At 37.8% G+C, this 22415-nt stretch overlaps 1 pseudogene; it reads left to right on the forward strand.

Moving 5' to 3' along the window:
* Positions 1 to 3474: 3474 nt before the first annotated feature.
* Pcbp2-ps6 (poly(rC) binding protein 2, pseudogene 6) overlaps positions 3475 to 22415 on the forward strand; it is a 58926-nt pseudogene continuing 39985 nt past the window's right edge.

Below are 22415 nucleotides of genomic sequence, written 5' to 3' on the forward strand. Positions count from 1 at the left end.
AGATTTGAATATCAAGTGAAAACAACAGTAAAAAAAGGTAAGTTTCATCGTTATTTTTATCTATTCTGAATATAAGAGGAAGATAGGAATATTTTGTAGAGAAATCATTACTTACACAGATAATGGAGAAAGATTTTGGTGAATAGAAAAATGTAGAGAGTCATGAAATTAAGTTCTCAAGAGCAAATTGACACTCAGTGCTTGCTTGGAAATATAAAATCCAAATGATGTCACTTTCATACCCATATGTTCCAATGTAGAATTTTTTAATGAATCTAGAATGCATACTAGCAAAAGTAAAAATTTGCTCCACCAAAGCTGTCTTCTATAAACCCAAACCATTCACCCATCAAGAAGGCTAAAATCTTCACCATACAACTATCAGCACTTGAACTTTATGTGGTGTAGTGAGTTAATATTTATTTAGAATATGTAAGATTCTACAGTGAGATGCTGGATTCAGTCTTCCACATTGTAAGAGAATTTGGCTTTGAAGAAAAGAAGGGGGGGACTGACAAAGTGGAAAAACACTTGCCACTGATAACCTGGGTTTTATCTCCTGATCCCCAGGAGGTTTTTCTTCGACCTCCACATGTATGAAATGACATGTTTGCTCACACACATGTGCACACACACATTTATGTACACACAGATACACATATATGCACTAAATAACTAAATAAATGGAAACAAAAACAAATTAGCAGCACCTTGAGCCTTTTTAAAGTTAGAGAAGTTTTAAAAATGGACTTCTTAATTTGAAAGTAAATAGAGAACCCTTCAAGATCACCACTGGTAAGCAAGCTCTCAGAAATAAGCAATAGCACGAACACCAAGAGAAAAGTAAAAGGGAATTTATGCCCTTACCCTTTCCAACACAAATGCTCTTACCAAAGCAAGAACATAATGGAGACCACAAATAAGACAAAGAATAAATCGTGACAGGACTTTCTTCCAAGAAGCCAGAGAAAGTATTACCGTTAGTACTATTGCTATGGAATAAGTGATCAAAGATGAAATGACAAGGAAAAAAAACAACAAAATAAATGGAAGTGGAAGAATCGAAGGAAAGGTTGATGGAAAAGTAACCTGCACTTTATACAGTTTCATAATAAGTAGAGTCATAGTTTTCGAAAAACTGAAAAATGCTGTTATTAATACCAAACCATGGCAATAAAACAGAAGGGAAAGAATGATCGATTTAATGTATGTTAAAATGTAACTTGAAGGTAAAAATATTAGAAGTAATAGATTATGGGATTAATGCTAAAAATGTAAAAGGTCAAATTTAAGACAAGGAGCAAATTTATTTTTGGTGCTAGATCAAAAGAAAAAAAGGAACCTAGATAGTTACAAGTGTTTCAATGATTACAAGAAAGTTCATGGTACATTTAAAAATATATTTAAACATTAAACAAGATAGTTGTAGTACAGCTATTCGGTACATTAAGCTTAGTTTTCATATGCATGTAATATGGGACACACGATCCCTGTAGGTCTGTGTATATTTGGAGGTTATTTATCACAAAGATACCATTGCCAAAATCATGAATCCCATTAAAACACAAATCAGTTTTTTCATTTAAACTGAGAATAAAAGAAGGACAATTGCCATCATCATAATTATTTATAATTGTTCTAAGATATGAAAGTGGAAATATGAGGGAAATTATTATTTACAAATTGCATGATTATATCGTCTGGAAATCTTAAGCATAGCAAGAATTGGAGCTACTAAAAGATTTCATTTGTGCAGCCAATCAAAAGATAATCAAATGTACTTTTCTTGTATAATAATACTTTAGAAACTATAATAGAGAAAATGATTGCATTCACAATAATTACACATATTAATATTTCACAAATAAATAATAAAAACCCACTATAACAATAATTTGACAAGCTCAGTATAAAAAAATGCAAACTACATAGAGATCCAGAAAAAGATGTGGGTCAATGAGGAATTATACTTTTTGTGGCTTGATGGCAATCTAATGGAAATGTCAATTTTTAGAAATTTAGCAAAGACATCCAAGTAATATAAAAAACTAATGTCTTAATTTTTCCTTGTAGTAATTAATAGCATCTATTTTAATGTTTAACTGAGAAAAGTATTCAAATATGATTAGAAAAATAAAAGACAAGAAAAAATATAAAAGCTTTGGTTTATCAAATATACAACATACTAAATAAGATTACAAAAAATGGTGCAGCAATTAGGAAAGTTTGAGCTTTAATTTTTCTACTGAAATAGTCAGTGAGCTTGTTATTTGTTCCTAATTTGTGGCTGTGATAAAACACCATGACCAAGGCTACCATAGCACCATGGCAGAAGGTGGCAGGGGCAGCTGAGAGATTTCATGCTGAATTACAAGCAGAAAGCAGAGAGCAAACTGGAGATGGCATGAGGCTTTGAAATCTAAAATAAAGCCAGATCTAGTGATGGATTTCCTCCAGCAAGGCCAGTCCTTCCTAAATCTACCCAAACAGCACCATAAACAGGGGACCAATCAATCATTTGAGTCCATGATGGATATTCTTACTCAAACCACCAGGATCAGTTAGACACTTAGTGAAATGGAGGAAATCAGGTATACATGTAAACTTGTAACAACAAGAAAAGACAAAGGAAAATTAGATTTCATAAAAAGTAAAATGTATATGTATTAAATACATTGTAAAGAAAAAAGAAACACTGAGAAAAGTAATGTTTTATATGATCAGAATAAAGAATCCTTGCCCCTTACTTAAAAAATGAGCAATGCAGTTAAAAATGAAAACTAGGAGATATCTATTTATACCCAATTAAAAAATGAACAAAGGTTTTGAGTAGACATGTCTCAAAAATAATATTTATAAGTGATCCATCTAAACATGCTTAGGTTAACTGTTCGTTAAAATAAGTAATAATACTAAAGGCCTCTGCCCATGGAGGAAGATACTCAGAGGCTTTGTCCACTGCCACCTAGCATGGACATGGGAGTAGGCGGGTGGGCAGTGCCACCACAATGACCAAGTATGTGATGGGGAGATGAAACACACAGAGTAGCAGAATGGTTGTGCATTACGAAGAGAGGCAGAGCTGGAGAACAAGGAACAGCCTGAAGTGAGTAGCTTGTGCTGACAAATGAGGCCATGGTGAGGTCTTAGCCAATACAGCTGCCAAGGGCCAAGTCTGGGTACGTGGCCATGCAGCAGCGAGGGTCTGTGGTAATGCCCATAATCCATGTTGCCATCAAAGGTGATGCAGGTTTGCCTGGTCTGTGCTTCTGTGTGGGGCCATGCTGAAGTTCTAGGGCTTTTCAGAGATGTCCCCATCCCTCACCTAGACAGCATGGGATAGCCGGCACTGAGAGAAGGAGCGAGAGCCTTGATCCTCATTGGTTGTAGCACCCAGAAAGCAGGTCCTGTACTTGCACGGTGCATGAGAGTTGGTCCTGGCGGCCTAGGTGTGGGAGAGCTGAGCCTGATTGCATGAGCTTGGGAAACCCAGCCAGATGCTACAGGCAGGAGAGCGGGCCCTACTCCTCACCCACAAAGCAGGAGACAGGGCCCTTATGTCAAGGGCACAGGAGAACTGGCCGGCTGATTAACTTAGCTAACACCCTAATCCAGATCCAGGACCTCAAGTTGGACCATCCCAACATCCACCCCATCTTCGAACTGCTGGAGCGCATGGTGAAACGGTCGGTCCTGCAGAACCAAAGCAGCAGGATGTCCATGACACAGGGCAACCACAGGGTATCTGAGAGGGATCCTGGGGAGGATCCAGTGTGGATGGTGAGGCAGAAGCCAGGGAGAAGCCTGGAACCAGAGCAATGACTCAGTGCAATGAACATTTGCCTGGAAAGCTGTTTGGGCAAAAGGATGCACTGTGTCATAAGCGATGCAGTGCTTAAAACAAAGCACCTTCACCAATCTGCACTAAGGAGCTTCGCGTACGTGTGCTTCTCATACTCTTATAGGTCTCTCTTGAAATCGCTATCTAATAAATTCTTGGAACATGAATTCTTCATTCAGCTCCTGCTGCTTGTAATGCTCCATGAAGACCGCACAGTACACACATCAGTAAGCCTTTTGCATTTCCCCATGTTCCTATGGGATAGACATAACAGATGACCTTGCATAAACTCAGAGGTGAGAAATCTTTTGTCCTGTTCAGGCTGCCTCAAAAGTGATAGTGGCAAAGAAGTGAAAATTAAAAAAAAAATGTCTGAGTGTTAAACCCAAGCTTTGTTCTGCTGCAGATTAATGCCCCTCACACAGTTGGTTCAGTGAGAACTCATTACATCTTGCCTAGAAAACAGTCGAAGAGTGGAACCAGCTTGTAGCAAGTATGTTGTCCAGCACAGGTATATGAGGAATATAGGATCTTTTCTAAATGCAAGGTGATGGTGGTTCTCTAAAGGATGCAGAGTATTAAATTTTTCTTCTCCTCCTGCTTCTCCTCCACAATAAACATCTAAGCACCTACACAATGCGTGTATATCAGGCAAACTCATGAGGTTTCCTTTTCAAAGGTAATTAAAGAACTTGCCCACATTTAACTCCAGATTCCTACTAAAGAGTTTGGTTTGTCTTCCTCTCTGATGGCCAGATGTCATAGATTTGAATGGCTCTGGGCAGGCTGCCAGGAGTGAAAAGGTACCAAGCCTTACTCAGCTGTAACCCCTGTGAGCTAAGTTAACTCACTCGGTCAAGTTTGCCCATCAATGTAATAGGGGCTTGCTGGCCACGGGGATAACCAATGCCTCTCTGATTGAATTTAAGGTTCATTAAAGGTTCCTTCCCCTACCCATTCCCTTGCTTTTGTCGTCTGAAATCTGCAGACCACCATGCCTCCCTTTTGAGTAGACCTTACTTGCAAATTCAGCTGAAGGTCTTGAGAATAGAAATCTGGGGACAGATCTAGTTTGTTCGCACCTCTTGGTCACTGTGATAGCTGTTCCCTCAGACTGAAGGGTTTTACTCTCTGGGGCCAGGTTTTACTTCCTTCAAGCTAATGTTCAAACGTATCTGCTCAGTGAAGGCCACCCTCTCCCCTTTGAACCCCTCCTCTTCACCTCACTCTGACATTTCATTCTTCTTCCTCACAATTTATCATGTGCAGTGTTATTTGTCATTTATCACTTTGTAAGACACGATACAGGTTGCTTTGACTATTTTAGGTAGTCTTTTCATACTGTGAAGTAATTTAAACCACTTAAGGATAAACCTTTTGTTCATTTTTGTATCTAGCGCTGATAGTGTGGGCTGTACTGACACCCTATGCCTCTCCAACCTTTGTGCTATGGTAGTGGTTATGGGTAGTGAGTGGCAGAGCTATGGGCAGTGACTGAGGCTCACAACTCAGGAAACATTACTAGACTCAGGCTCTGATGCTCTACTTCACAGTGGCCAATGTAACATTCTTAATTAGGGACAGCCCAAGTCCCAAACCTAGTGGATAAAGAAATATAAAACCCCTCTTGGTACATTAATGAGGGACAAATCTGGTCTTACAGTTTTTACTGATATGATAAAATATGACGAACAAAAGCAACTTGAGGAGGAAAGGGCTTGCTTCTCCTTATACTTCCAGGTAATAGTTTATCACTGAGAGAAGCCAGACAGGAATTCATTCAGGACAGAAAACCTGAGGCAGGAAATGATGCCCAAGCCATGTGTGAGTGCTCCTTACTGGCTTTTCTTCTATGTCCTTTTAGTGGTCCCCTTCTGTTTTCCACAGGCACTGCACACACATGTGGCACCGATGAATAGATAGATAAATACAGGTGGAATGCCAATATACATATTAAAAAACAAGTATTTTAAAATAAAAAGGGAGTCTATCTAGCATTCATCCACAAATAGCACAGCAACTTTATAATACCCTCTCCTCCCAAGGCTCAGGAGTCCCTGAGGAAGGTAAGCAGAAAGAATATGAAAACCAGAAGTAGTGAACGTTTCCACTGAAACAGTCATTGCTGGAAAACGCAGAACTGCTGCACTCATGAACGTGGAGTAGCATAAAGAAGACCTATATAAGATCAAGGCAGTTAGAATCACAGCGTACTAGGATTCAGCATGTATAGGGAGGGACTCATGGATCCCCTTCCTTAGGTGGGGAGATATTAGTGACAGATAACTTCTGTATGAGATAGAGACATATTCAGGGATATGCTCATTGAGAGGTTACCCTAGCTCCTGTAGGTGGCCTTACAATCAAACACATATGCACAGCACAAAGAATTAATTGCAAGGGAACAAAGGTCTGATGATGGAGAGATGTTGAAAGGGGAGAATGGAGGTGGATTGGATTAAAAAAAGTCACATGCATGTATGAGACTCTTAATAAAACTTTTTACATACACACGTGCACACACACACAGCTTCTCTCAGTTCTTGTGGCTTGGGATAGAGCATGGTGTAAGAAGAAAAATGACATTTATTGTGTAGAGTAGTAAATGCCTTAGGCAAAAACAGCCAACCTTGTGAATAGATGTTATTTTATTCAACCAGCGTTAGATCAATTGGCATCATCAGCGTCACCTGGGAGCTTGTTAAAAGTGAAGAATCTGCATTCTCAACCTACGAAGCCAAGATGATGATAACTGTTTAATATATTTATTGCCTTTTCACCCTTTATTCTATCTATCTATCTATCTATCTATCTATCTATCTATCTATCTATCTATCTATCTATCTATCTAATGTTAACATTCCATCAGCCAAAGCAGGCCACATGTCTGGAGACTGTCTATAGAGCTAAACTGAGTGACTGCATAGTTGCTAAGCAGCTTACCAAATAGTATAGGGATTATTAAAGAATTGTGCCTATTTCATTTAAGTAACTATAATGGTCTTTACGGACCAGCAGTTACTGTTTCTTACAGAATATAACTGAGCTTTAATGTGTCACCTTTGAAACAATTCTTTTTCTGGATCGATTCTGGAAAGTATAGTAGTCCCTACCTACCAGCCACGCCTTGGTGGACCAGATAAAAAAGGTGCTTCAGATAATTACCTGACAGCCTTTACATTAACTACTATTATAAGAGAAGATTGAGGTGGTTGGTCAATATGTAAATGATTTTGCACTAACGCCACTGGATTTTCGGCTCCCCTTTCTTTCGATGAGGAATGCTAACTTTGGGAAGCTGGATTAGAATCGCTCTGTATGAAGTAGAAATGTACTTTTATGGTATGACGGTGCCTACGCCCAGGCTCTTCACTGTGCATCAAGTGGTGGACACTGTTCTAGCTATGTTTAATGGGTTATCCCTGGGTCCATTGCTCAGGTAAATAGAGTCATTATTCTCACATTTCTTCTCTCATTTACCACTGTATGTGTGGAATCCACCCATGTGTGTGCATATCACAAGATTACTACTTACCCACTTGCTTGTTTATGTACTTCACATGCATGTGAAAACGTAGGGCATTTCAACATTTAACTACTTGAAATAATTCTTATAGGTTCATCTTACAATGTGCTTTTTGCTTAATTCATGCGCTCGTTTTTTAAAGATAAATGTATGCTTTTCTTTCACATATGCATACTGTATTTATATCACTTTCTACCTTCCTTTCTACACCACCTTCCTGTAATCCCTTTCATGGCTCCACGTCAAATTTGTGATCATGATTAAAATAATTGTTACATAAACCCTCACCATATATATATATACATATATAAAGATATACCTTCACAATATATACATATATGTACACTACCAAGGTGTATATATATATATATACATATATATACATATATCTTGTTAAATACATTTAATCTTGCTTGTATCTATATATTTTTAGGCTGACCACTTTGTATTGAATAACCAATTAGAGATCTTATGCCTGGGGAAAATTAATTTTCCCTCTCTTAGCAGTTGTTAATTGCCTGTAGCTCTACATATCCTTGTAGCCACAGATAAGTGGAGCTCTCGCTACTCATCAAAGATTTATGCACACATTCCTTATGAGTATATAACTGTGAAGATGTGCTGAGCCACAGGATGTTATATGTTTAACTTGATTCTCTAAGTTACTAATTTGAAAGGTGAATATTAAATTTGATCAGAGAGTGATACTTATAGGAATGTGCTTCTACTTTTTACTTAAAACCTTGTGATACTCTACTTAAAGACTAATAATCCTATTTATTTCTAGGCTCAAATAATTTTGGTTGGAATTAGGCAGTTTTAAAAACTGCACTAGCTCCCAATTACCCCAGGGTACTATTCAGAGTATTACTTACACTCTGGTAAAAGACAGAATCCTTGTCTCGAACACTGACATGCATAGGAAAAGTATCCTAGCACCTCACTGATCAATATTCTCATATAAATAGATAATGAATCTGGGACATTGCTATTCTTTTAGAGTCCCAGTGGTTCTGCTGAGAAAAGAGATGCATTGTTCTAAGACTAATATAGGAGATCTATGCTGTTTCTGGATAAGAGATGGCATTGTGTTCTTTTTCTGTCTTGCATGTAGGAAGTAGAACATTATTTATGATTTAAGGGAGAAAAGGGATGTTGTAGAATGGGAGCAGGAGTAAAGGAGAGACAGAAACAGGTGAATAGACAGCAGACAGATAGGTAGATAGATAATAGATAGATAGATAGATAGATAGATAGATAGATAGACAGACAGATGATAGATAGATAGATAGATAGATAGATAGATAGATAGATAGATAGACAGACAGATAGATAGATGATAGAGAGATCTGGCTGCTTCTACCTCTGTCCTGGTTACCTTTTACTGTCAATTTAACAAAACCTAGAGTTATCTAAGAAAGGAGACTTAGCCGAGGGATTATATAGATTAGATTGGCTTGTGCTCATTTTCTGTAGAATATCATTTTGATTTTTAATTGACATAGAAGGACCCAGCAATAGTGAGTGGCAGCAATATTTGGGTATACAGTCCTGGAATGTATAAGAAAGCTAACTTGAGTATGATTCTGTATGCTAGCAAGCATCATCCCTTCAAAGTTTCTCTTTCAAATTCGTGCCCTGACTTCCATCAATAATAGAGTATAACCTGTAAAGTAAAATAAATTTTTCTTCCCCTAATTAGCTTTTAGCTACAGTGTTTATCATAGTAACAGAAAGGAAACAAGAACAATTCTGAATCCACACCTTACCATATGAGTAAAATAATGGGTGATATTGATGGTGACAATAATGTTGGTGATGATGGTGGTGGTGCTGGAAAACTTTTTACAGGGTTTCCAGTTTGTGGAGAAATGTGGCAAATACTCAGGAAATATGATATGAATGCAAGTACAGACTAAAATGTAAAGGGACTCACAAGAATGTAAGAAAGTGAATGTTTTAATTATACAAATTAAATCAACATAGAGAGATAAATTTAGCATTGAAATACCCAGTGGCACAACTATATAATGAAATGTACACTTAAGATGTGCTTAAATATTTAGGGATGCTTTCTAATATTGGTAGCTAGTAACTATAATAGAAAAATGGACTTCCTAGGTGTCCAAAGTAGGGTCACATAAGCAGGCAAACTCATACTCCACTGGGAAAATTGAAGAAAGTTATTAAAGGAATATTTACAAACTTGACAGGATTAAAGGGAACCACCTGAAGTACAGGCCTTGGGTCAGAGATTCTTCACAACCCTAGCAGGTGTTCAGTGAGGAAGCAACGCATAGCACCCAAGGTCTGTGACTGTGGGTAATAATCTCAACCAATACTCAGCCTGGCTTGAGGGTCCCAAACTCACTTCTCCTCTCCCTCCTTTCTGCAATTTATATCTGCTATTAGATGACCCCAAGTAGAAGGCAGGAAGCAAGGAGTCTGTTAGTATAATATTTGAAAAGAACTCTCTTTCATTTCCTACATAAAACATAGGTAGAGGGCATCAGGTATACAGTTATGTTTCTGAAGAAAATAAGCTTTTTCAAATAAAAATATCCAATAAAAAGAGTAAAAACAAAAAGGAAAGAAGAGAAGCTCTTGTTTCAGATAACTTTTTAAAAAGTGAATAGCGACTTTCTGCTTTGCTGTTAGTATTTAATGTTCATTAAACACTTCTGGCTCATTAAGCATTCATTAATTAGGATCTAAATCTGCAAACCCCTTTTATTAGCTATGAAAACCAGGAGGTTTTTTCCCCCCTTTGGCTGTCTTTATCTAAGTGAAAGATTTTTTTTTTTAAAGAAAAAACAAATGTTACAGGGTTATGCAAAATCTTTGAAAAATTATCAACAATCATCTTCAAAAGGTGAATACAAAATTTCCCAAAGCATCTATAATTATATTAGAATTTTACAAAGAAGACATTATCCTCTAGCTCCAAACCTATACTTATGCGGTAAAATATCTGGCTCTTACCCACACTGTGTCTTGTATTATTGATTTAGGAATTCATGTAACTATTTATTTTCCTGCTTTATAGAAAAGATTGCTTACCATGGCAACCCCTGCATTAGCATTCAGCTTCCTGGTTAGAGCACACCTTCTCAAGGAAAGGTACATCAATATTCACACAGAACTCAATTTGTAAATAATATTCTCAGGGGGGAGAGTTCTATTATATTAAAACTTATAATGAAGAGGACAATCCAGGCTGGAGACCAGCTATTGTCAAAGGCTCCTTTACAGATATTTAACCTGTGCATTCTTTTTAAAAAAATTCTGACATTCTCTTCTTATTGCACTTTTAAGCGAGGGAATGTAGGAAATGAGGAAATATTATGTCCAACCTATGCTCAGCATAGGAAGCTGGCTTTTCTCTACAGGGGGGCGTCTCAACGTAGGTCAGCCTTGCAAAGAGTTATCTTTCTTCTACTACAAAATAAAGCAAAGCACTGGTGCTGTCACTCAACTTCTCAAAGTAAAAATATTTGGTTTAATTTTGCAAGTGTATTACCCTGACATCAATCAAGTGTCTGGAACACTATATTTTTACCACTTACTAAAGAGTACTGTAGCATTTTAATTAGGGAAGAGAAAAGAAATTGACTTGTGTTCAAAACTGATGATCAAAGCTTCTGTGACAGAGCTCCAAAGAAGGGTTGTGGATGTTCTAACATCTGTTCCAATGATCAGATCACCTCAGGCCTTTCTGAGAATTCCATTCATGAATGTGCTGACATTTGATCTGTTGCTGTGCATTTTATTGCTAAATTCTGCACCTGAAAGTCTAGGCCTAGACTGACTTATCAAGCTTACAACCTTGTTCCTTGATTTAAAATTGTTGGTTAAATATAATTGGCTACAGCCTATTACTGGTGGGATTAGAGGTAGGTGGGTTTAGAGTGACCTGGGAGAATTAGAGGAGGGGAGGAAGCCACACTAAGGGGAGATGGACCATGAGCACCAGGCCAAAAGAAACATCTGGGACATGCTGCTAGGAAAGTAGCCAGGCCAGCAGTTAAAAGAGTAGATTCGGGGTTATTCACCCAGAAATTGTCAAAGCTAAAGAAGATAACCATAGCCAGGTCTCCTTTATTTGTAGACTAGGTGGGGTTAAGCTTAAAGTGGTTGTACTACAGTAAGAGAAGCTGGTTTGGAGCAACTTTAGTGTACTACTCACCAATAATAACTTAAATTGTTAATGACATGCATATCCTGTTTCTTCTCTTAGAAAATTGAGCTCCAAGGAAGACAGTGACTAAACCGGAACAACAAAAACAAACAGATGCAGATGGATGGTGACCTTAGTTGAATATTCATGGGATATACAGGTCAAGAGAAGTGAACAGGATGATGTAGGGAAGTTTACCAGAGAAGAAAAGACTGAAGAATGAGATTATCTTTGTGTTTTAGGAGAAACTCTTCTGCATGCTTTATTTACAGGGTCCGTCTGGATCCTGTGATGTGGGACAAAGGCTTAAGGGTGAGCATCATGCCTCTCAGAAGCATAACTAATCACGGCAAACTGCCCATATATTTCTCTACTGGATACATATTCCCATGAAAATATTAAGTCTCTATGCCTTCTGATTAAGCACTCACTATCAAGCAAGCCACCATCTGTATTAGCAATTTGGGGTACGGGGGTTCTTAACCCCTTTGCTCCTGAATAGCTGCAAGGCATTTCTGCATACACTCTAGCTAATCAATTTTAGCTCCTGGGTAAATGACACAGTCTTGGTGTTTTTATTCAAAAGCTCCTGGTGATATGCTGGGCAGGGTCTGAGCTATTCTAATCATGGTGGGCTGCCCAATTCTTAGCCACTTATCCTTACTTTCACTCTGAGTCTTACCCTGGCTCTCTCTGGTCCATGAGCATCTTCATGGCTGCCCTCTTATTGTGACCTCATGCTGAATCCTCCTGGTCTGTCCACATGGTCTTTCCATACTTTCTTATCCTCTTCTCTCCCTTTTTTCCTCTCTCTCTGGTCTCCTTGGGTCTCCCTGAATGGCATTGGAAGTCATGCAGTATTCTCTTCCTCCCAGCTATCAGCTCAATCAACTCTTTACTAGCCAATCAGAGATGATGGAAAACAAATTTTACATAACGTTGAAAAGGGAGATGTTTGACCATGCTAACATCCAACTGCAAACAGATGTCTGGCATAGAAATCAGCATTGAAATACACAGTACACAAAACCATCCCCCAACAGTCATCAAAAGTGAGAATGTGGGTATTTAGCCATGATGCCATGAAATTTCATGAAGATTTTTCCTGGCATTTAAGGGTCTTGCCTTTTGAAGTGACTTCAGCACTGAACAGCAGCATCTCTGAGAGAATGCTAGGTTCACTCAGTATAGACAAAACGGAATGAAGAACCAGCCCACAAATCATTTTAATCAGGCATTTTACAGTGTTTTGTGTCATTAAATGACAGTCTGATCACCCAGTGAGCAACTAGAATAATCCCACTACTACTTTTGAGTTGCTATCACTGTTGTAAAGTCCTTGCTAGCTTTGTAAAACCACTGGTGCTCAAACCTTAATAACTCTTGGAGAGATGACAACCTGGAAACATCAGGAGCTCCACCCTAGATTGGGGTCTGGAGTTGGTGTCTCTGGATTTGCATTTCTCAGCAGCTCCTGAGTAATGCCATTTTATTGCTGAGGACCACAGTTTGAAAAGCTCTGAGACTCCTCAGACTGTCCAAAAGTCTGTTGTGTTTTAGCAAGCTTCACAGAGAAATGGATGCTCCCTACGCTCTGAGAACTTCTTCAACCCACTGCTTCTTGGTCTCAGCCTAACATTGCCCGAATCTTGGCTTAATAAGGAGGGCTTGCTTAATGACTACCCATGACAGGGTCTTACCAGTCTGTTCTGATAAAAATGAAAAAAGGTAACACCTTGCTGAGATTGTGTGAAGGCCTCTTATAGGTCAATATACAGCTAAGCTTCAATACCTGTTTTTTAGACCATAACTTCATTTCTAGGTTGTCAGCCTAGACTAACTGCAATATGTACTTTTTATTATGTGTCTCTGGCAGGATAAAAGATATATAAAATTCTGGCATCTGTAAGGAAATAAGCATTGCCAGCCTTGTGTGAAGTCAAACCCAAGTTACTTTATGTACTGTTAGGAGGGTGAGTAATGAAGAACTCAATTCAGAAGTGCTGGGAGTGAATCAGCGGGACAAGAAAGAATTTAGGCAAAATAGCAGGTTCTATAAATCTGTGGAAATGAAACCTATTTAGTTGCTTCTGAAGGGCCAAATGTGCCATTTAAAATGCTCCAATGGAGCATTGCATCCCACAGCTGCCTGTAGCTTTAAGGCCAAATTCTTATACCCTAAAGTGAGGAAAGAGAAGTAGGAACATTATCAAAAGCCACACATGCTACTGAGATTTTAATTAGGCCGCAAAGATTCCAAGGACCCCTGTCCAGTACTACTAACTGTACTGTTCTTTGCCACCTGATATAAACAGATTTCTCTAGACAATTCCACAGTTGACCCAGATCTCAAATCATCATGATAGCATGATATTTCAAATTGGAAACAGTAGATTCCTGAAAATAAACTCATGTTTTTTGTTATTTATAATTGGAAATTCCAACTTGAATTTTAGGTAGAAAATATGGCTATTAGGCCAAATCAGAGCCTTAGAAAATCAAAACAAGGTCCTTGTTATTCTGGAGACTAGAATATGTGTAATATGAGCTGGAAAGTGCATTTTGTTTGTTTGGCTGTTGTTGTTGTTGGTGGTGGTGGTGGTGATGGTGGTGGTGGTGGTGATTTTTTTGTTTTTTGTTTTTTGTTTTTTTTCTTTTTGTCTCCTTTTCTGTCTATGAACAATGAGAATGCTTTCTTCTTGACTTTCCAGGGTAAAGCATTTTGGTAGAACCTTGGTATCTCCAGAATCTTATGAGATTTGACTCAAATGACAGTCTGTAGTGTGTGTATCAAACTTTCAAGTGAAACACTGAATTTGACTCTGAACATTATACTTCCTGGGCTGCCTCTTCTCTTCATTCTTTTGGATTTCCCTGATATGATTTGAGAGACTAGAAGTGTGTTTAACCTCAAACTCCCATAATCTGTTTGCAAGTCATTCACAGCAGCTATGAATGTCCCCATTACAGAAAGTTATCAGGTTGACACTTTCTCCTACAGTTGGTTTGTTCTTTGGCATTGTTTGAAATGTTGTTTTATTTTTTATAGTCTTTGTAAAAATGCAGGTTATTTCAGGGGCCACCCATCTTGTCTTCTTTCTAATTGGACCAAAACAAAAAGGGTTCTCTAACAGTGTGGTAAACTGACAATAACTTTGAAACCTCTTGTTCAGTTCCCCGAAAGTATCACATTCTCTGTTAAACTACTTGTAGTCCATCCCAACACACATTTATATTCTAGCAAGTGAAAAGGAACTTTATGATGCATTTTTCAGAGCTGCTAATGAGAAACTCTCAGATTGATTCCTAACCTGAGCTAAATGGACATAACAAATAACCATTGTTATGTGTCTGATGTCCGTGTACACTTATTAAATTAACAGAGATGATGTTGGAGCTATAAATATGAATGTGGCCTTCTAATGTTTCACTTATAAGTAGATGGTTTTATCAGGTTTTAAAGCATGAAGATTTTCACTCAGAAATGTTGTTACTTATAACATGGTAGAAATAGCTACAAGATGTCTGCTTTCCTTCTCTGAAAGTCAGTTCCATGTTTCATTCTCCAAAGAGTAGTATCAGTAGGCACAGAAATAACACACACATTCACCCCCCTGACACACACACACACACACACACACACACTCAAACGAGGACATTTTTTGCTTTGATAATAGGAAAGGAGGTGAACAAGGCAGCCTAGCTTCATATTTTATCAGGAATAAAAAAGAGTGGGAGAGAATTTTGTTTACAATAAATATCAATACCTTCCTTTTAGGTGCCAAAACTTTCTGCTTATAATATAAACTTATTGAAAATACATTAAAATGCCTTTCACATCTTACTAAGAAAAATATTAATTCTATGAGAGCATCTTGATATGAAATAAAATATTATAGCAATCCTTCAGAACTTAAGTTCAGAGACTACAAAAATGGTTGAATGGTAAGAACATTGCTGGTTTTTGCAGAGGTTCCTAATTCATTATCCAGCACCCTCCTAATAGCACAAAGCTGTCTGTAAACTCCAGATCCGGAGAAGCAATGGCCTCTTCCAGTCTATAGAGGCAATACATATGAGTTTACTGCACAGACATACATGTGGGCAAAACAATCATATACATAAAATATAAATATATTTTAAAGATTTGAGTCATGTGAACTTTCATACAATACTGAATCAAGAGCAAAACAACCCATTTAGAATTCTTACTTACTCTAGAGTTGTACTTTAAAATTGAATTCTGATTCTAATCCATTCACATCAATTCTCAGGGCCATGGTTTCTTTTCTATAAAATGGCTCTCTCTAATTTTCCATGGGTTTCTCATAATTACTTGGAAAGCACAACTTACAGTAAGTGTTCTTCACCTCTACTTTTTTCATATTTGGTATTTTTCATTACTTGACCTTTTTTCTTTTTTGCAAAAGTCTGGCAATGGTGTAGGCCTTAGGACCAAGTTCATATAAGAGATGGGAGTCAGGGAGAGGACACAGAGAACATGAACCAGTTAGATAAGGCACTGCACATATTTCTACTACCTCTTAGTGACTTTGTCTTAGCTTACTGAAGAGGACTATTGAAAACTGTTCCTTCTGAACCACTTCTGGGTAGCCAATTACTATCTCCAGGAGGTAATGAATGGGTAAATTAAATCCAATAATAGATTGGGGTTGAATCAACTCTTAGAGTCTTCAATGTCAGTTTTATATCTCTATCCACATCATACTCGGGGACAATATTTCAAGGACTTAGAATTGGCTGCAACAGAAATATTTATACCACAAAACCAACTAATGGTTCAAGCCATGATAATACTGGAGCCAGTTTTTGTGGGCATCTCAGCTGGTATGGCACACAGTCTACACCCCACACACATTTCAAGTTTCTAAATGTTTCTTTTTGTCAAAGCAAAGTGTAGAACTTGAACCTCTCTTTCCAAATGCCCTTCTTTTAAACTTTTCTTCCCATTTTACAAATATTATTTAGATGTAAAAAACCTGTACAATTATTTCCTATAATCATTTACAGTCTCATAACATCTTTGAGTAAATTTAGAATTCCTATTTACACAAAACAAATTATCATTGGTGATATGACTGGTAACGTATTATTATGCGTGTCTACAGACAATCCTGAGAAATGATTTCTAGCTTGACATGTCTGCTAAATGGGAGATTTCTTCTAAATCTCTACCATGATTAAACCACTGTGGCAAACACCTTTATATGCTCCCAAATGGCAGAGAAATGGTTAAGAATAGAACCACAAACTGGTACTTTGTTTGGAGCCACTCTCCCTGCATTGTTGACAAGGTTGGGGAGAGGATGGCATGAACAGTTCCATCAAGGCCAAGAAAAATTCAGTTGTCTCTGTAGCAGTTGAGAGAACCTGGTGATTTATGGAAGTCCTTTAAATGCTAACTGAATGTTGTGTGTGGGTGTGTTGAAATGCACTGCCAGGTGGTTCTCAAAAAAGCCTGCCAGGGCTTAAATCAGCCCTATCATCAGAATCAGAACAAATGCCTGCTATTTTTCCATCATTCCCTAGTTCTATATCAGCACGAGGACACCTGTTAGAAACGCTGTCACCTGATGCATAGAGTCAAACAACAAAATCAGAGAGAGTTTGGTAACAGCAAAGTAGAGTGCTGTAAGAGAGGCCAAGAGCTTCTGGACAGCTTTCTTGGCCAAATTTACCTCCAGATTGCTGGGCGGGCTTGTTTCTGAACCTGCCACCCAGGCAGCAAATCAGGCCAACTAATCTGGTACAGTGTGTTCCTGGGTAGCTCTGCTTTGAATGTGTTAGTGTATCTCTCCACCTGCTCTGTTCACCCAAGTGAAGGTCTGCTACCGAATGCATTTAGGTCTTTCTCCCCCCCCCCTTTATTAAATTCCTTATTTAATCTGATATAGGAGACATTCCATATACAATTTGCTCACCGTAAAATAAACTACTGCATCTCCTTAGGAAAAAAAGTGTGTTAATCTTATAAGACTGAAGATTTGACAGAAAACAGATATTAAAATGCCCATGTTTAAAGGAGCATGGGATGGAGGCTCTCGAATGAATTGTAGCTAAGATAAAAGGTTTCAGAAAGGAGATCGATTAAATATAAAAGCAATGCTATCTTAAGTCAGAACCATGGATAAAGATTTTTCTTGACTAATTAATTAATTATTTAATTTACTTACATTTCAATTGATGTTTACCCTCTCTTCCTCTCATCCCAGTTCCTCCTCCTCACCTTCGCTTCCTCCATTATTCCATCTTCCCTTTCTCTTCAGAAAAGGGGAGCCCTCCCATGGATACAAGTCAACCTTAGCATATCAAGTTGCAGTAGGACTGGGTACAGCTTCACCTATGTTAGGAATGAATGGAAAGGCAGACAACAGAGTGAGAGACAGCTCCTGCTCCTGCTCCTGCTCCTGCTATGAGGAGTCCCACATGATGACTGACCTGCACAACTGTTACACATGTGCAGAGGGCCTGGGACCAGCAGATACATGATCTCTCTGTTAGTTCAGTTTCTGTTGGCCCTACAGGCCAAGGTTAGTTGATTCTGTAGGTTTCCTTGTAGTGTTCTTGACCTCTCTGTTTCCTTCAATCCTTTCCCAGCCTCTTTCCACAGAATTTCCCAAGCTCTGCCTACTGTTTGACTGTGGGTCTAACATCTGCTTTCATTAGTTGCAGGGTGAAGCCTTTCAGATGATAGCTATACTAGGCACCTGTCTACAAATATAGCATAATATCGTTAATAGCGTCTATGGTGGACTCGCATGCTGTAGGTCTCAAGCTGGGCCAGTCACTGGTTGACTATTCTCTCAATTTTTATTTCATCTTTTACCCCTGCTCGTCTTATAGGCAAGAAAAATTATCAGTCAAAAGTTTTGTGGTTGGGTAAGTGTCCCAATCCCTCCACTGGAAGTCTTTTCTGGTTACTAGAGATGGTTGGTTAAGATTTATAATTCCCAACGCTAGGAGTCTTAATAGGGTCACCCTCATAATTCCTGGGAGTTTCCATCATCTCATATTTCTAGCTCATCTCAGAGATACCTCTAACTACTTCCAGTTCTCTTTCCCAGTACTCTTTACATGTCCCCCACCAACTTGAACCTTCTTGTTTTTCCTTCCCACCCCTCCCACACCCAGCCCCCTATCTCTACCCTCAATATCCATTCTGTTTCCCTTACTGAGGGATATTCAAGCATTCTCCTTTGGGCCCTCCTTATTATTGGGTCTGGAGATTGTCGCATGGTTATTCAGTATTTTATAGCTAATATCCATTTATAAGTGAGTACATATCATGTTTGTGTTTTGGGGTTTGTATTACCTCAATCAGGATGAAATTTTCTAGTTCCACCAGTTTGCCTACAATTTCATCACATCATTGTTTTTTAATAGCTGAATAATATCCCATTATGTAAACATACATTTTCTTTATGCATTCTTCAGTTGTGCAACACCCAGGTTGTTTCCAATCTCTAGCTATTATACAAAATTTCTGTGAACATAGTGCAGCACATGTCCTTGTGGTATAGAAGAGCTTTGTGTGGTATAGCTGGATCTTGAGGTAAAACTATCCCAAATTTTCTGAGAAACTGCCAAATTGATTTCCAAAGTGGTTCTACAAGTTTTCAGAATGAAGGAGTGTTCTCCTTGCTCTACATCCTCACCAGCATGTACTGTCATTTGAGTTTTTTGATCTTAGCTATTCTGAGGTGTATAAGATGGACTTCCATTCATTTTGATTTGTTTTTTCCTAATGGCTAAGGATGTTGACCAATTTTTAAGTGCTTCTCAGCCATTGGAGATTTCTCTGTTAAGACTTCTTTATTTAGCTCTGTTCCCCCATTTTTAAAATTGACTCATTTGGTTTGTTAGTATTTTAATTTTTTGAGTTCTTCATATATTTTGGATATTTCTCTTCTTCTGAATGTAGGGTTGATGAAAATCTTTTCTTACTCTGCAGGCTGCTGGCTTGTCCTATTGATGGTATCCTTTGCCTTACAGGAGCCTTTTAGTTTCAGGAAGTCCCATTTATTAATTGTTGATCTTAGTGCCTAAGCTGTGGTGTTCTGTACAGAAAGCTGTCACCTGTGCCAATGTGTTAAAGGGTTCTCTCCATTTTTTCTTTCATTAGATGTAGTTTTTCCAGCTTTATGTTGAGGTCTTTGATCCACTTGAATTTGAGTTTTCTATGGGGTGATGAGTATGGATCTATTTGCATTTTCTACATTCAGACATCCAGTTAGAACAGCGCCATTTGTTGAAGAAGCTTTTGTTTTCCCATTGTACACTTTTGGCTTCTTTGTCAAAAAAACAAAATGTCCATAGGTGTGTGTGTTTACTTCTGGGTGCCTGTTTCAATTCCCTTGATCAACCTGTATTCCTTTATGTCAATACCATGTACTTTTTGTTACTATTGCTCAATATTACGGCTTTAAATCAGAGATGGTGATGTCTCTAGAAGTTCTTTTCTTATGCAGCATTGTTAAAGCTATCTTGGTTATTTTGTTTCTCCATATGAGGTTGAGTATTTTTCTTTCAAGGTCTGTAGAGAATTTTGTTGGAATTTTGATGGGAATTGCATTGAATCTTAATTGTTTCAGTACAATGACCATTTTTACTATGTTAATTCTACTAATTTAATCCATAAGCATGGGAGATCTTTCCATTTTCTGATATGTTCTTTGGTTTCTTTTTTCAAAGACTTGAAATTCCTGTCAACCAGGCTTTTCACTTGCTTGGATAAGGTTACTCCAAGATATTTTATATTCTTCATGACTTTTGTGATAGGTAATGTTTCCCTAATTTCATCATTTGTATATAGATCATTCTTGTAGTTAATTTTCTGTCTAGTGTATCCAATGACATGGCTGGCCATTTCACTTAAGGTATTTGTCAGCTGCAGAGGTTCCTGGAGAATTTCAACAATCTAAATAGACCAATAACTCCTAAGGAAATAAAGGTAGTCATTTAAAGTCTCCCCACAAAAAAAGAAAGAAAGAAGAAAAAGTAAAGAAAGAAAATGAAGAAAAGAAAAGAAAAGCCCAGGGCCAGATGATTTTAGCACAGTATTCTACTAGATGCTCAAAGAAGTACTAATATTGATACTCCTCAAATTATTGCACAAAATAGAAACAGAAAGATCATTGCCAAATTTGTTTTATGAAGCCACATCACTCTGATTCCTAAACAACACAAAAACGCAACAAAGTAAGAGAATTTCAACACAATTTTCCTAATGAACTTTGATGTAAAAATTCTCAATAAAATGCTCAAAACCCAAATCCAAGAACCATCAAAAACATCATTGACCATGATTGAGTAGGCTTCATCCCAGAGATGAAGGATGGTTCAGCATATGAATATGAATGCAATCCATCATATAAACCAACTGAAAGAAAAAAAAAACCCAATGATCATCACATTAGATAGTGAAAAAGTCTGACAAAATCTCACATTCCTTCATGATAAAAGTCTTAGAGAGATCAGTGGTACAAGGCACATACTTAAGCACAATAAAGGAAATACAGAGCAACTTGATACCCAACATAAAAGTAAATGGAGAAAAAGTTAAAGAAATTCTACTAAAATCAGGGACAAGACAAGGTTGTCCACTCTTTCCATACCCATTCAATGTGTAAGGGTCCGTGGTATGTCAAAGAATACATGCTGGGATCTCCTATTACGAAGACAGAGAGAACCCAAAGTAAGCTTGCAGGCCTGACTTAAAGGACATTAAAAAAATTCTAGAGTAGGTGACCTCTATCTTAATCTGTTGAGTTTATCTCTAGAGACATTCCAGAACCAAAACTGGGGCATGTGGTCTGGAAACTGTTGCTGAGGAAGTCTGAAAACTACTGCTGACCCATTGTCCTTGCCTCAGGCCAGGTTGCCTGGCAGCTTCTGCCTGTTGTGCAGTTTCTGACTAGCTGCCTGAAACCTGTTTTTTGTTTGTTTCTTTGTTTGTTTGCTTGATTTTGTTTGATGTAGTTTGTTTTTGTTGGTTTTGGTTTTTTGTTTTTATTTGTTTTTCTAGTAACTGACATACATGGGTTTGCCTGGACTTTTCCAGTTCTTAGGCATAGACTCCTGAACTGCTAATTTGAAACCTGTCATGAAATCAGCCTAACTTTCTCAAATGTAGTCCTTGAAATTCAAGCCAGAGTAACAAGTTATCACTGGCTCCATCTTAAGACATCCCATTAACATAAAGTTAGCGATGACTTGAAATTACATCTTAGGAATAGTAGACAGTTCTAGCTTTAGGGAAACTCTAAAGAATTTAGTAGCTTTGTGACAAGTACTGAGCACAAATATTAAATACATTTCTATTATGTTATATTTATAATTACAAAGGCATTTTCTTTTCATAATGTGCTGCTATACCTAATTGATGTAGAAGTAAAAAAATACCCTGAAGTTGCTAAGAATTTGGGTATGGGACAGTGGTAAAGAGGAACAATTATTCTGGGAGAGATAATTGTTCCTATATCAAAAATCTTGTCTTAATTTGAATTATTCAAGAGAAGATCAAAACACACAGGTCTTCATTAGTCTACAAGAGTAATGAGTCCAGCAAATAGGCTGAGAACTGATGAGAAAATAGAGGAAGACAGGTCAGTGAGGGGAGTAAGTGGGTTTCTATCTTCACGGGCAAAAGAGGTTGGTTTGATTCTTACTTATAAAGCAGAATTTAAGGAGGCATAAAATATTAAGTAGTTATGATAAACAACATTTAAATGAAAAATTCAGAGCATCAAAATCTTCACAAAACTTCCATAAAAAATAAATTATTAAGAGTTTAAATAGAGAGGAGGATCTAGAGTCTGACAGTACTGTTCTGGATCATACCAAAGCGTGAA

The sequence above is a fragment of the Rattus norvegicus genome, chromosome 3, assembly GCF_036323735.1.
Source record: "Rattus norvegicus strain BN/NHsdMcwi chromosome 3, GRCr8, whole genome shotgun sequence".
Classification (NCBI taxonomy): Eukaryota; Metazoa; Chordata; class Mammalia; order Rodentia; family Muridae; genus Rattus; species Rattus norvegicus.